The sequence below is a fragment of the Erpetoichthys calabaricus genome, chromosome 3, assembly GCF_900747795.2.
Source record: "Erpetoichthys calabaricus chromosome 3, fErpCal1.3, whole genome shotgun sequence".
Lineage (NCBI taxonomy): Eukaryota > Metazoa > Chordata > Cladistia > Polypteriformes > Polypteridae > Erpetoichthys > Erpetoichthys calabaricus.
Genome location: NC_041396.2, coordinates 154,217,154 through 154,232,853, shown reverse-complemented (window position 1 = coordinate 154,232,853; position 15,700 = coordinate 154,217,154). Strand labels below are relative to the sequence as shown.

At 41.5% G+C, this 15,700-nt stretch overlaps 1 protein-coding gene across 4 annotated transcripts in view; it reads right to left on the bottom strand.

The window, feature by feature from the left end:
* Window positions 1-15,700, bottom strand: part of tiam2a (TIAM Rac1 associated GEF 2a) — a 324,201-nt gene that overhangs the window by 210,557 nt on the left and 97,944 nt on the right. For all 4 annotated transcript variants that reach the window (XM_051925155.1, XM_051925156.1, XM_028797416.2 and 1 more), the window contains one exon: window positions 672-759. The gene's annotated coding sequence lies outside the window, so the exon portion shown is untranslated. The remainder of the gene's footprint in view (window positions 1-671; window positions 760-15,700) is intronic.

Sequence of the window (15,700 nt, the reverse complement as noted above, 5' to 3'; positions counted from 1 at the left end):
CAAGAATATAACTTTGTATCCAAGCAAGTGTCGACAGCAGTTCAATCCCCCGTATGTCAGGTGGCAGTGGTCTTCACATGAGAATCCAGTGTACAAATAAAGTTTTCTCTACATTTTTGTTCAAACAAAAACTTAAAACTATTTTTATCTTGCAATGCAAAGAGTACATCATTAAGGAAATCCTTCCATCTATCCATCCATTTATCCATCTATTATGGAACCAACATAATCTTTCTCCAGGCTTCAGAAAAATCTCAACCTGGCACTAATGACTACATTGAAGGAATTAAACCTGGAGGTAGCAGTAACCTGTTGTAGGGCACACTTTCAAACATAATTATACCGACTCAAAACAGGCCAACTTTAAAATCACATATTAATATCTTTGGAAGGTAGATGGAAACCCATATAACTTTAGAAAATCCACAAAAATGTTTCATACAGACTGTAATCAGGCTAGGTATCAAAATTGTAACTCTTGAGCTGAGGAAGTGTGCCACTATATTCACCTGAACTAGCAGAATGAACAATCCAATGTAAAAAAACTAATTTATTAATAAGCAACTATTGTGTTCAACTTATTTTTTAGTGTATTAGAATATTAGAATATTTAATGTAGTACAGTATTTGTCTAATATTTTTACTGATTAAAAAAGGACAGAAACTAGTACCTTCAACAAAGTTTGAGCAGGGAAAATTTCAGCTCTGGTTCCAGCCAGGCTTTAGAATTCTTAAAAGATGCATCATTTAAAACTCCACCTGCAAGACAAAATGAATGAATAAACAAACAACCTTTATTTTGTTCCTGTTAGCATAGATCAGAAAAATTAAATGACATGTTGCCAAATCACACTCTTGATAGCTCACTAACCACTGTAAATAAAGCACACTAAGTTGTGCAGTTACAAGAAATATGAGAATTACACAGATTTAATTTAAAATATTCCTATTGTTTTTGTATCTTCCTATCACTGTTAGAAAACAGCAGATTTTCCTTATTTGGTGTGAATTAAACCGTTATGATTCTCCAGCAATTTCGGAACATTGTACATTACAAATCCTTCAATCCTTTCATATTCTCTGTAATCCATTCACAAACATTTATAATTCACCATCATTCCTAAGCAAACACTGCTTGCCAACTAACTTGAATGTCTACAAGAATACACACTGTAGCAAAAACATTGTCTTCTTGTTACTTTAAAGTGAGATCAGAAAATGAATGACTGAATTTTCAGACTTTTTGCCATAACTTACAAAAGTTATTAATTGACAAACATGCAGTAGTGAAGTGCTCATTTTCTAGCATTCACAACTTACACAGTTGAAATGATTTTAAACAGCACAGGTAAAAGTAACCCTAACAGAAAAGACGAGTCAAAATAAGAATCCAGAATTACACACTGTATACCATAAAAAAATGAGTGCATGGCAGATCACTTGGAACTTAAAATACAAAAGAAATGGCTAATTTTAGCAGCTATTGTTTGTCTAGACAATCCATTTCTAGACAGACATCAAACATAGAACACAGTTACAGAGATGATTAAAAGGCTCTTTTTAACATGGTGTATAACTTCCAGTGACTCAGTGACAAAGCAGTACAACCTGTACACTGGGGTTGTGTGAATCATACTGTAAGTTCCATTTGTTCTGTTTAGAGAGCTACAGAAGTTTGTTTTTTTCCCACGAATGATAATGACTGTCTAAATATCTCAATCTCTTTTCTGAAATATATTGTTGAATTTTTTTCTGTTGATTTCTTTTTTTTTCCCTTTCTCTGGATTGCTTATTATGGGCAAAGGCATAGATATCACAAAAGAATATTCTTCAATTACCATGTTTGACACAAGAATTTAAGTTGCAATAAGGCCCAATTTGGCATTTCTTCAGGATCACACCATATATAATTCCATTTCTTTAACAATGGTCATAGAGAAAAGCATACAGTTGGAAAACTGTTCTACAAGTACCTTCATGTCATTTGAACTCCAATTCCTCAACACACACCAGATTACAACTCCAGTACAGTGTGAAAGCATCTATGTGAGTTGAAAGCATAACATGAGATGAAGAACTATCCACAAACAACAACTAGTGTATTAGGTAAGATGTGTTTTCTAGTACATAAAATTACATTCTGTATTTTAATATAATAATAATAATAATGTATTTTATTTACATAGTGCCCATGCTCAAGGCATTTATATATTTTAGTTTACCATGCCCTGGAGAGTGGAAATGTGTTGGTTAGACATAGAATTTCCCTGTACTCTTTACCATATTCATATTACTAGTACCGTACTACTACTTACTAGTACTACTGTTAATTTCTAAATGTCTTTAGTAGCCTGCAGGTCTGTTCTTACCATCAGAAACAGGGAATGCACGTGTGTATTTTACACATATACTGTATACTAGCCGTTCCCCACGGCTCCACCCGTGGAGTAGTGAAACAGGACAAACTTTAAAAATCAATAAACAAAAAGGTATCACTAGCTAAGTGGAGGAAAGTTACGCTCCAAAATGCACAGGTAGACAGACTCCCCACTCCTGACGTCACGCTTCCCCCTCCCCTCAGCCCGTAGCCTGCCTCAGATTAGCACAAATATATCACTCTTGTAAGCGAACTTTGATTCTTAGCAAAATGAGAGAAGTCGCAAAATCAACTGGAATGTTCAAGCAAATTCTAGAAAAAAAACCCAATGTAAATCCGTTAAGTAGTTCACTCACGGGGCGTATCTTACATCTGCTTAGCTAGCGAATGAGTGAAGAGGGCCCTGCCCCCCCCTCCCCTCGGCCTGCTGCATCTCTCTCGGATTCTCGCAAATAAATTGCTACCACAAGCGAACTATGATACTTAGCACGATGAGAGAGGTTGCAAAATCAACTGGAATATTCAAGCAAATTATAGAAAAAAACCCAATCTAAATCTGTTAAGCAGTTCTCACGTGAAAAGCGGACAGACATACAGACAGACGTTGGATTTATATATAAAGATGTAAAATGGATTTATATTATGTATTGTGTTTCAATCTGATTTACCATAACAACATACGCATGTGCTGCAGTCTTCTAAGTTTACATTTACATTTATTTATTTGGCTGACACTTTTATCCAAGGCAATTCATAAGACCTGAGATACAATTAGTTACATTTGTCTTTTGTTTTTCATTTGGTGCACATGTACAAGTGAAGTAAACTGCTCCCGCAACCTCAGGGTTTGACATCCAAATCCGTGACCACTACACCAGACTGGCAGGCAGTGTGGCAAAGTACTTAAGACTTTGGACTTCAAACCCTGAGGTTGTGGGTTCAAATCCTACCACTGACACTGTGTTACTCCAATTGGAAAAACAAAAGAAAAAAGCGTCAGCCAAATAAATAAATGTAAATATAAGCTTAGAATACTGTAGCACATGCATATGTTGCAATGGTAAATCAGACTGAAACACAATACACTCGTATGTAAAACCCACGCAAAGCTATTGGACCAGACATCACATCTGGCCTACTGACCAGGATCTGCAAACCAGCTGACGAATATCTTTGCAGACATCTTCAACATTTCCCTGAGACAAGCAGTTGTCCACAGGAGTTTCAAAACCACTACCATCATACTAATGCTGAAGAAGTCCTCAATCTCTTGCTTCAATGACTACTGCCCTATAGCACTCATATCTGTCATCACAAAGTGTTTTGAGAGGCTAGTCTTGGGCCACTTGAAGGTCAGTCTTTCTACATCACATGACCCTCTCCAGTTTGCCTACCACCCTAACTGTTCCACAGAAGATGCCATATCATCTACACTTCATCTGGCCCTGCCCCATCTGGACAAAAGAGACAGTTCTACTAGAATTCTTTTCATTGATAAGTTCAGCTTTTAACACCATCTTCCCTGAGAAGCTCAAAGGGAATTTTGGTCTGCTAGGAAACAACACTTTAATATGCAACTGGATTCTGTTTTCCTGACAGAAAAACCACAGACAGTACACACAGGCAACACTAGCCCCTGTTCCATCACATTGAGGTTCCCCCCCGCCCAAAAGGCTGACTCGACTGACTGTATGCTTTCATACAGCTGTAACATCATCAAGTTTGTGGATGACACAACGGTGGTGAGTTTCATCAGCAGTAGGGATGAGCTAGGTAAAGATTGCAGGTATGACAATTGGCAGACTGGTGCAAATGCAACAATCTGTCTCTTAATGTAGACAAGACAAAAAAGATGATTGTTGACTTCAAGTTTACATCCCACTGCACATCAAGGGCTCTGTGGTGGAGCTAGTCAAGAGCACCAAATTCCTTATAGTGTGAACCAGGTAGCTGACCTTATTTGGTCAATTAACACCACCTCCTTATGCAAGAAGGTGCAGCAACATCACGTCTTTTGGTGGCTATTAGAAGGCAGCCCTACCCTCCTCCACCAATCTCACCACATTCTACAGGGACAACATTGAGAGTGTTCTGACCAGCTGCATCACTGTCTGTCTTCCGAACTGCAGTGTCTCAGAGCATAAGATCATACAATGGATAGATAATGCATACAACAGATAAAAAAAATCATTGGAACATCTCTGCCATCCATTAAAGATATCTCTATAAAGTGTTGCATCCATAAAGCCTATAGCATTGTGAAGCTTTGCACCTTTCCCACAGTCTCTTTGTCCAATTTACAACTGCTAGAATGTACTGTAACACCTGAACCAGTTCTGCCAGGTACCACAACAGCTTCTGTCCCTTGGCTGTCTGGACTCTGAACTCTGTGCTGAACCCTTGCCATTAGATATTCTCCTGGTAGATTATTTATATGTATCACAATTATTATACATTCAACTACAGTAATCCCTCGCTACTTCGCGGTTCACTTTTCGCGGATTCACGACTTCGCGGATTTTATATGTAAGCATATCTAAATACATAACGCGGATTATTCGCTGCTTCGCGGGTTTCTGCGGACAATGGGTCTTTTTACTTGCTTCCTCAGTTGGTTTGCCCAGTTGATTTCATACAAGAGATGCTATTGGCGGATGGCTGAGAAGCTACCCAATCAGAGCACGCAGTTAAGTTCCTGTGTGCTGCTAATTGGCTCAGCGACGGAGTGTTGCATTAACCAGGAAGTCTCATCTCACTCATTCATCATTAACGTGCTAATGCTTCAGGGGCCGTGTCCAAGCACCAACAGAAGATGCAAATGATTGCAGAAAAGGTAAAAGTTTTGGATATGTTGAAGGAAGGGAACAGCTACACCGCTGCAGGACATCGATTCTTTTTATTTAAAAAGGAGGAAAAGCATATAAGATCTACGGCCGCAGTGTCCTTTAACCAGGGTGCAAAATGAGTTGCAAGTGGACGTGATAAGGCAGTAGTCTGGATGGAATCTGCTTTAGGAATCTTTGCAACAAGGTCGACGAATTAATGACCGCCTACAAGCTGCTACGTGTACTTCGCTATACAGTAAGTGTAAACTTATCTACCGATTTCATATTGCTTAGCAGTTGTCCCTGTTTTTAATAGAGTAAATGGTGGGTTGTAAACCATACAGGGAGGGTTTAAAAACGTCCAAATACACGTTAAATAATTAAATAAATATAGTGTCCCTACTTCGCGGAAATTCAGTTATCGCGGTCGGCCTTGGAACCTATCTCCCGCGATAAGTGAGGGATTACTGTATTCTCATTTTTTATTAGTTGCTGTATTCATTACTTTCTTTTTCAAATTATTACCATCCATTCACTTATCGATTTGTTATTATTTACTTATCTATTTATAGTACAATGGACTTATCTTGCGCTTGTCCTGCGTTTATGTATATATATTTTACTGCAGTCCTGGGGAATATTATTTCTTGTCACTCTATGCTACAATACTGTGTATTGAAGATATGACAATAAAGCCACTTGACCTCCTCACAAGTTAGAGCTTATAAAGGCAGTAAACAACACTTAGAACTCAACAATAAACTAATGCATCAAACAAAGAAATTCATAGAACACCTAGTCTAGTTATAAACACAACATGAGAGGAACACCACACAACAAACAGACCACATGAAGAAGGTACCCTACTTAATTTGAAGGAATTTTTCTTTTAAGTGAAATGTGGAACTTAAACAATGAAAGGAAATCACAAGAGCCAACCCTCCAGTGTGCCATTAAAATGTTAAGAAGTACTGCCTCAGTAGGCATTGTCAAGTGTGCATTTGACAGAAGTAATCAAAGTGTCTCACACTTAGTATACATCTTCAGAGCTTTGTATAATTGTGTTTATAAAAGTGACTATTTTAAACTCTCAGCACTGCATCCATGGCATTTTTAAATTAATACTACATAGCCTTTATTTTATCCATAGTCACAGATCTCTCCACTTCAAACAAACAAAACAGACAGGCAGCACAGGGGAACTCTTTTTTATGAGAATCTTGAAATTAATAATACCTTAGTCTGATCATTAAGGAATAAACAGGAAACACTTTCTTCTCTTTGAAATGAAAAATGAAGCCACTACAATGGCTAGGATTAGTAGAGTTCCACATAAATTAATGAATTTCCACCCCTCTATGACCTATTTCATCATTTATTTAAGATATGATTTGGCCAGTTTACCAATGGATTCTCAATCAATTGGATTCTATTTAGCAGGTGCTGGATGTACCAAAGCTATAAATTCCTCTCGTTCTACTAGTGACTCTGAAACTCAGTCCTGTGGCTGCTGTTGTTCTTTCAACCAATTTCTTCACTCTAAGCCAAATTCTTGACAAGGCCTCCTACCATAATAAAACACGTCATCTCCTAGTTTTTCACATTTATTTTGCTGAACCTTAAATACTCCATAGGGTGTCTTTACTTTACAAAGGAATTTAGGAAATATTTTTCTGTTTTTACATTTCAAAATAGACTAGCTCTCCTGAAACCACTTGTTCAGATTTTTGTTGATTTGTCACCACTTTCAAAAATGTATTTTTTATTTCTTGAACATGTGCTTGATGATGAATACACAGATATAAGTGTCAAAATGAGCAGCTCCTGATTAGGACAGTGTTTGCTATATGCTAATCACCTTTAAAATAAACAAGAAGATGAAAAGGGCCAAACAGTTTAAAAGAACAAAATAAGGATAAAGAGACTCTTCTGTTATTAAAACAGTATAGCAATCCACTTTCTGAATTTATTTCACCTTTACAGTTATCACTGGGCACTGTACACAGCAGCACTGGCTACAAGGTAGAACCACACCTAAATGAGGTGCCAATCTATTAAAGGGCATATACATGTTCAAACACACACACACATACACAAATATAGCCAATTTATAATTTTCTCAATTCTTTAAAATTTAAAACAATTAGTGAGATACATGAATATAAACCTGACCCACAAATAAAGGCATCTGTTCATTTTCTCTTCCAGCTTTCTTTAGTTTATAATTGCACAATGGAGAAAATAAAATAAAGGCAAGAGTTTGGACTCAGTGTAAGAAACTGATTGGAATAAATACAAGGTGCATCACTAGCACAGTGAAGCTATCAGCTTAACAGTCTTAAATTTTCTCTTTCCTGTCCTCCAATAATTATAAATAAAAAAAAAAAATTAAAAAAAATGAACATCCCCACAACATCCTGGTGTTTACTATTGGGTCCATGATGAGACCGTTAACTGCATCATATCCTTCTGATGGAGTTCCATCTTAAATAAAAAGGTAAACTTAACCAAAACTTCTTTAGAATTTGGCTCAAATTTATTTACGTTGCCCTTAAGTAAGCATGCTAGGTCTCTAACAGGAATCTTGATGCTTCAGTATCTCCAAAAGATAACTTCATATTTTGTTACCTGGGTTAGGATTGTGTTACATTAGATATGAAACATGGTTTTATCTATTGCACGTTAAAACTGTTTTTAGTTACAAGACAAATTATTAAAAAGAAAAATCATGACAACTAACTAAAATTAGGGTGGTCCAAGTCTCCTTGCGGTCTCTCAACTCCAATTGCTCACTCCCTGTCTCTCTCCTCTCTCTTTGGGGTTTGACCTTCAACAGAAAGCACACACCTGACCCCCATGAGCAGGGTGCCTTTGGACATTCATTTGTGAACAACAGAAGGTCAGTCCACTAAATGACACACTTGCTCATATTAGGCCAAGTTAGAGTCACTACTCAGCACAAAATGCACTGCTTCACTATATGAGGAGTCACCATAGAGTAACATCCAAACTCCAAACAGATTTTGACCAAACAAAAGAAACCAACATTACTAAGTAAAGAAACAGAGCAGCTTCACATTGTCTTTTCTTGTGCAGACAGTATTAATTAGCTGTTGTCAGCTCAGTGCACTCCCAAACCCGGTCTCTCTGGTGTGTCATTGTGTATTTCACTTACAATGTTCTGTTAGCACTTTAGGCTTAATCATAGTAATAAACAATATATAAGAACACTACAGCAAAATGGATATCCAACCCCCACTGACGGCCAACCCATATCAAACACCTTGCCTCATCTGTTTTATTTAAACCTTATAGTCTCAATTTAGGAATGCATTTGTAAAATGTCCTTGGGTACTAAAAGGCAAACATGTTAAATGGTCTCCCAAGTCTCTAGCAAAAACCGTACATCGGATAGTGTATGAAAATGATGCCCCACACACAGTACATTCTTAAAAATAAAAGGGGCATAAGTGTTTCGTCGGAGCGATGCCACAGTGGCACAATTCTTAAAAAAAACTATTTATATAGATCTACAACAGGCTTGCATAACCCTGAATAGATAACAGATTTGTGAAATGCCAGTGGGTTTTAAAAGGACCCCCAATGAATACGGTAACACAGGTTAAGCTGAGAATTTGTTGATCCGATAGTATTTTGCCTACTACATTAAAGACTTCTGTTCTGTCTAAATATTAGAAACCATTTCAAAGTCAAAAGAACCAACTAATTAAAATTTTCAACAAATGTATGTGTAATGAGTCATACAACCCAGCAAAATCCCATTACAGAACCATTATTTTTAAGAATGAAAGGAGAACCATTCTGGTTTTACCAGCTGCAAACAGTCGAACAGTTTATTTCAACTATAGAACTGTATGTTCGTACAGACTCCTTCAAGTTGATAAGCAAGGAATTTGTGTGTTCTCTGATGAAACACAGAATTCAGCAATTTGTGAAAAAATGGTGTACTGCGGGTAATGCAAACGATGTACCCAAACCAATAAATCCTTCCATCCATATCCAGAACTGTCTCTAATTTTGTAGCTTGTATAGAAAGAAGTTTAAGTCAATGTGGTGATTATAATAACGGTGTGTCACAAAGGTCACAATTTGCAGGTTACTTTCTTATGTACCACCTGCTTAAAAAACAAAAAAAAAAAAGCAACAAGACAAGGCTTGGCAGGAGGACACCTGTGCAACATTTTGCATCCAAGTTTTTGCAGGTGTTCCTGGGACACAAACCAAGAAAAGCTTCCAGACGGGGTGTCACTCCACTATAGCGGTGAGATGGATGTGCGCAACTATACCAGAGCAATTTAAAGTCATCCATTAACCCAAAAAAATTAAATGAAAATTTAGGAGGAAAATCAGGGTAGTAAGAGAAAAATCCATAAATACACTAAGATACCACGCTAACTCGACTGAAGCTTTCAGACAGCACTACTATTCACTGCAGTACTGCATACGGAGGAGCTGGAAACATAAAGGGTGTGCATGAGGTATTTCTAATGGCTGTATGCCATTCCTCACCCAGACGACAGTGCTAAATGCTGCCAAAAAAGGGGTGCAGAATATTTTATGTAGGTTTGTGCACTACAGCACATTTTGCTGTATATGTTCACACCTAAAACAAATAATCAAAAAAAAGTTACATACTAAATATTCTAAATGACAGCATTTCTTTGGACAATATTTCACCAATCTAGACTGATGCAAAGCAGACAAAAGGACCAGAATTCACAGTCATTACACCTTTAAAGAGCAGGGCATCCCCAAATAAAGATGAAAAGGACAGCTTCAAAATTATAGGCAAACTGATATGCTGGATAATTTTGTTTGCTTTTCCACTTTAAAGAAAAACTCTTTACATCTGAGGCTGAGTGTTTAAAACAGACAGGACTTCTTCAGATATCTCAAAAGGGCCAAGAAATTAATTGGCAGCAGACACTTCTTTGTAGATAATGTCTGGATCTTGCAAATGTGGCACTAGCTGAGAGAGTCTAACTGGCTAATTGTGAAATAAATTAGCACATGTGAAAGGCTAGTTACTCATTATGGGGGTTACTTGCCTGGCTAATTATATGCTACAAGTAAAACGACAGAGGGCTCCAGATGTACGTGCAGATAGAGGGTACAGGGGTGGGCGCCTCTCCGATATTTTTTTCATCTCTCTTTTCGACAGGCTGTTCCTATCGGCTGGGCTTCCCCCCACTCAGGCAAGCTACCCGGCGGCTGGTGAGGACCTTAAGGAACTGACTTTCCCTTTGTTCTTTCAGAATGTCTAATTTGTGTTTTCTGTGGCTCTAAAACTACCGCAGTACTTTCTTGTGTAGACTTTTCTAGAATGGAAGGCAGGAAAATGTGAGAAAAGCTTAAGATTAGCCTATATTTAAATGAAGGGGACAAAATTTAATTACTGGACTTTTTTTTTGCAACCTTAATTTTAAATGAGGTTGCTAGTCGATTACAAAGTAAGCCTTTGTCATTAAATGTAATCATTAAAGGAAAAAAAAATTGCAGAGAACAGATGGTTTCAATATGTCAGCAGTGTATTTGCCACCAAGATATGCAAGGTAATATTTGAGTTGTTATCTCATTCCTCAGTTTTGGAACCGGCTTTCCAGGTTATTCAGCAGAGGCAAATGCAGCGGTATAACAAAAATGAAAGAATGTTAGGACAGCACATTTGATCTCAGCTGCTGCATACAAACTTGACCCTAAGTTTTGTTACACCAGCTGTATTCATATTAGAGGCCTTCTGTCAGCTGAAGGAGAAAGACTCGTGGACTGCATCTCACATAAGGCCTTTAGAAATTGTAACGCGGCCATCTGAAGAGCTAGGGAAAGATGGATCGGACATAATCAACTTAATCTTAATTGTGTTGTAACTGCTGAATACCCAAAAGGGGGAGGCAGCATTTTGACAGGAGGACCCCCCATTAAGTTATTTTCAGTGTCACTTTATTTAAAGAGCAGTGCTGAACACGGCACTCAGATATTGGTTCTGTGCAGCGACTGTGGGAGATTCTTCTTCTTCTTTTATTGCTATCAAAGCTAAAGTGAATGTGATAAAAAAAACTAATGAAATGGAAAAGAAAATTATCTTAAAAAGTATATATAAAACATGTTATAGGTATTGAGGTGCTCTGAACAAATGTGCTACAGTTTAAAGGCCATTCACTCAAAAGACTACCTATGGGAGGGGCCAAGGAGGTCGGGTGCAGTGTGAGTTGGGTGGTGGCTGAAGGCGGGGACCTTGGCGGTCCGATCCTCGGCTACAGAAGCTGGCTCTTGGGATGTGGAATGTCACCTCTCTGAAGGGGAAGGAGCCTGAGCTAGTGCGCAAGGTTGAGAGGTTCCGGCTAGATATAGTCGGACTCACCTCAACGCACAGCTTGGACTCTGGAACCAAGTCCTTGAGAGGGGCTGGACTCTCTACCACTCTGGAGTTTCCCCCGGTGAGAGGCGCAGAGCGGGTGTGGGTATACTTATTGCACCCCGACTTGAAGCCTGTTCATTGGGGTTTACCCCGGTGGACGAGAGGGTAGCCTCCCTCCACCTTCGGGTGGGGGGACGGGTCCTAACTGTTGTTTGTGCGTATGCACTGAACAGCAGTTCGGAGTACCCACCCTTTTTGGAGTCCCTGGAGGGGGTGCTTCTGGGGACTCCCTCATACTGCTGGGAGACTTCAATGCTCACATGGACAATGACAGCGAGACCTGGAAGGGCGTGATTGGGAGGAATGGCCCCCCCGATCTGAACCCGAATGGTGTTTTGTTATTTGACTTCTGTGCTCGTCACGGATTGTCCATAATGAACACCATATTCAAGCATAGGGGTGTTCATATGTGCACTTGGCACCAGGACACCCTAGGCCTCAATTCGATGATCGACTTTGTGGTCGTGTCGTCGGACTTGCTGCCACATGTCTTGGACACTCAGGTGAAGAGAGGGGCGGAGCTGTCAACTGATCACCACCTGGTGGTGAGTTGGCTTCGATGGTGGGGGAGGATGCCGGTCAGGCCTGGTAGGCCCAAACATGTTGTGAGGGTCTGCTGGGAACGTCTGGCAGAGCCCCCTGTCAGAAGTAGCTTCAACTCCCACCTCCGGCAGAACTTCGACCACATCCCGAGGGAGGTGGGGGACATTGAGTCCGAATGGGCCATGTTCCATGCCTCTATTGTTGAGGCGGCTGACCGGAGCTGTGGCCGTAAGGTGGTCGGTGCCTGTCGTGGCGACAATCCCCGAACCTGTTGGTGGACACCGGCGGTGAGGGATGCCGTCAAGCTGAAGAAGGAGTCCTACAGGACCCTTTTGTCCTGTGGGACTCTGGAGGCAGCTGATAGGTACCGGCAGGCCAAGCGGAATGCGGCTTTGGTGGTTGCTGAGGCAAAAACTCAGGCGTGGGAGGAGTTTGGGGAGGCCATTGAGAACAACTTTCGGACGGCTTCGAGGAGATTCTAGTCCACCGTCTGGCGTCTCAGGAGGGGGAAGCAGTGCAGTGTCAACACTGTATATGGTGGGGATGGTGCGCTGCTGACCTCGACTCGGGATGTTGTGGGTCGGTGGGGGGAGTACTTCGAAGACCTCCTCAATCCCATTAACATGCCTTCCAATGAGGAAGCAGAGCCTGGGGACTCGGAGATGGGCTCCCCCATCTCTGGGACTGAGGTTACCGAGGTGGTCAAAAAACTCCTTGGAGGCAGGGCCCCGAGGGTGGATGAGATACGCCCGGAGTTCCTCAAGGCTCTAGATGTTGTAGGGCTGTCTTGGTTGACACGTCTCTGCAACATCGCATGGACATCAGGGACAGTGCCTCTGGATTGGCAGACCGGGGTGGTGGTCCCCCTCTTTAAGAAGGGGGACCGGAGGGTGTGTTCCAACTACAGAGGGATCACACTCCTCAGCCTCCCTGGAAAAGTCTATTCGGGGGTTCTGGAGAGGAGGGTCCGTCGCATAGTCGAGCCTCGGATTCAGGAGGAACAGTGTGGTTTTCGTCCTGGTCGTGGAACAGTGGACCATCTCTACACCCTTAGCAGGGTCCTGGAGGGTGCATGGGAGTTTGCCCAACCAGTCTACATGTGTTTTGTGGACTTGGAAAAGGCATTCGACCGTGTCCCTCGGGGAATCCTGTGGGGGGTACTACGAGAGTATGGGGTACCGGACCCCCCGATAAGGGCTGTTCGATCCCTGTACGATAGGTGCCAGAGCTTAGTCCACATTGCCGGCAGTAAGTTGAACCCATTTCCAGTGAGAGTTGGACTCCGCCAGGGCTGCCCTTTGTCACCAATTCTGTTCATAACTTTTATGGACAGAATTTCTAGGCGCAGCCAGGGCGTTGAGGGGGTCCGGTTTCGTGGACTCAGGATTAGGTCACTGCTTTTTGCAGATGATGTTGTCCTGTTTGCTTCATCAGGCCGTGATCTTCAGCTCTCTCTGGATCGGTTCGCAGCTGAGTGAGAAGCGGCTGGGATGGGAATCAGCACCTCCAAATCCGAGACCATGGTCCTCAGCCGGAAAAGGGTGGAGTGCCCTCTCAGGGTTGGTAGCGAGATCCTGCCCCAAGTGGAGGAGTTCAAGTATCTTGGAATCTTGTTCACGAGTGAGGAAAGAATGGAGCGTGAGATCGACAGGCGGATATCGGTGCGGCATCCACAGTAATGCGGGCTCTGCATCGGTCTGTCATGGTGAAAAAGGACGGCTCAGCTCTCAATTTACCAGTCGATCTATGTTCCTACCCTCACCTATGTGTAGTGACCGAAAGAACGAGATCGCGAATACAAGCGGCTGAAATGAGTTTCCTCCGTAGGGTGTCTGGGCTTTCCCTTAAAGATAGGGTGAGAAGCTCAGTCATCCGGGAGGTGCTCAGAGTAGAGCCGCTGCTCCTCCACATCGAGAGGAGTCAGAGGAGGTGGCTCGGGCATCTGATCAGGATGCCTCCTGGACGCCTCCCTGGTGAGGTGTTCCGGGCACGTCTAGCCGGGAGGAGGCGCAGGGGAAGACCCAGGACACGCTGGAGGGACTATGTCTCTCACCTGGCCTGGGAATGCCTCGGGATTCCCCCGGAAGAGCTAGCAATCATGGACATCCCAAGAACACTGTGGTGGGTACAGAACGGTTTAGAGAAGAGCGCAATGTTCCACCTACCCAGAACATAACTTGTGATTTCCAAAAAAAAAAAAATTAAAAACAGAGTTTTGTTACCTTGTTTCAATACCACACCCAACGCTGGCTTGACATTAAAACTCTACACACGACTACCAACATTATTGCAGTAAATGACAAGAGGATACAATTACATTTGCCATTATTACCCTCACTGTCCCAGTTGCTTTATAGCAAACGGTATCATTTCGCCTTTTTGATTTATATACTTGCTGCATTATTTTCCTATATTGCTCACTAGAGTGTGTGTGTGTCCATGAAGCCCCATTAACTGAAAGTGGCAAAGGGAGAGTGAGTATAATATTCTTGTGAGTAGGTGACCTACATGATGGAGATGGACTTCAAATATTTCTTCATGTCTTCCTTGCATTTTTAAGACTTGTTGCATCATATTTGGCTCTTCTTTCATCATTCTGGCACCCATGTAACCAGCCTCTCCTCAAAATTCACTGTTTGGGGTATACGGTACTGTGGGCAGTTAGCAAAAATTCAGCAGCATGCAGCGAAAACCCAGCATTTGTAGCCATGTCTGATATCATTTCTGCTGTGTTGCCCTTACAACCACAGCAGACACGTCCAGTATAAACTAGGCTTTAGATGGGAGTTACAGCAGTCTGACACACTATATGCAGCTGTCTTTAAATGCGACACCAAAGTTAAGATCGTACATGACAAATTGGGTCTTTTGTTTTTAACAAATAGTTTTTGGTTAGTAGCTCACTGGGATTTGTGAGTCTGGTTGCCAGGATTCACAAGGGAAACAAAGGCTAGCCCATTTGGGCCAATCCCACAGAAGAGCTACTGTAGCACAAATTGCTGAAAAACAATGCTGGCAATGACAGAGAGGTGTCAGAATACACAATGCATTACAGCTTGCTGCATATGGGTCTGCATATTCACAGACCAGTCAGAGTGCCCATGCTGATCCCTGTCCACCCCCAAAAGCACCTACAAGGGACACATGAGTGTCAGAACTGGACCATGGAGCAATGGAATTAGGCAGCCTGGTCTGATGAGTCATGAATTCTTTTAGATCATGTGGACATCTGGCAGCATGTGCATTGTTTACCAGGAGAAGAGGTGGCAGCATGATGACAGGAAGAAGACAAACCAGCAGAACAAGTGTGATGCTCTGAGCAATGTTCTGCTGGGAAACCTTGGGATCTGGCATTCATGTGGATGTTACTTTTACATGTAACGCCTACCTAAAGATTGTTGAGGACCACGTAAACCATTTCATTGGAAGAATAATCCTTGATGGTAGTGGCCTCTTTAAGCAGGATAATGCACCCTGCCACAGTGCAAAAACTGCTCAGGAATAGTTTGAGGAACA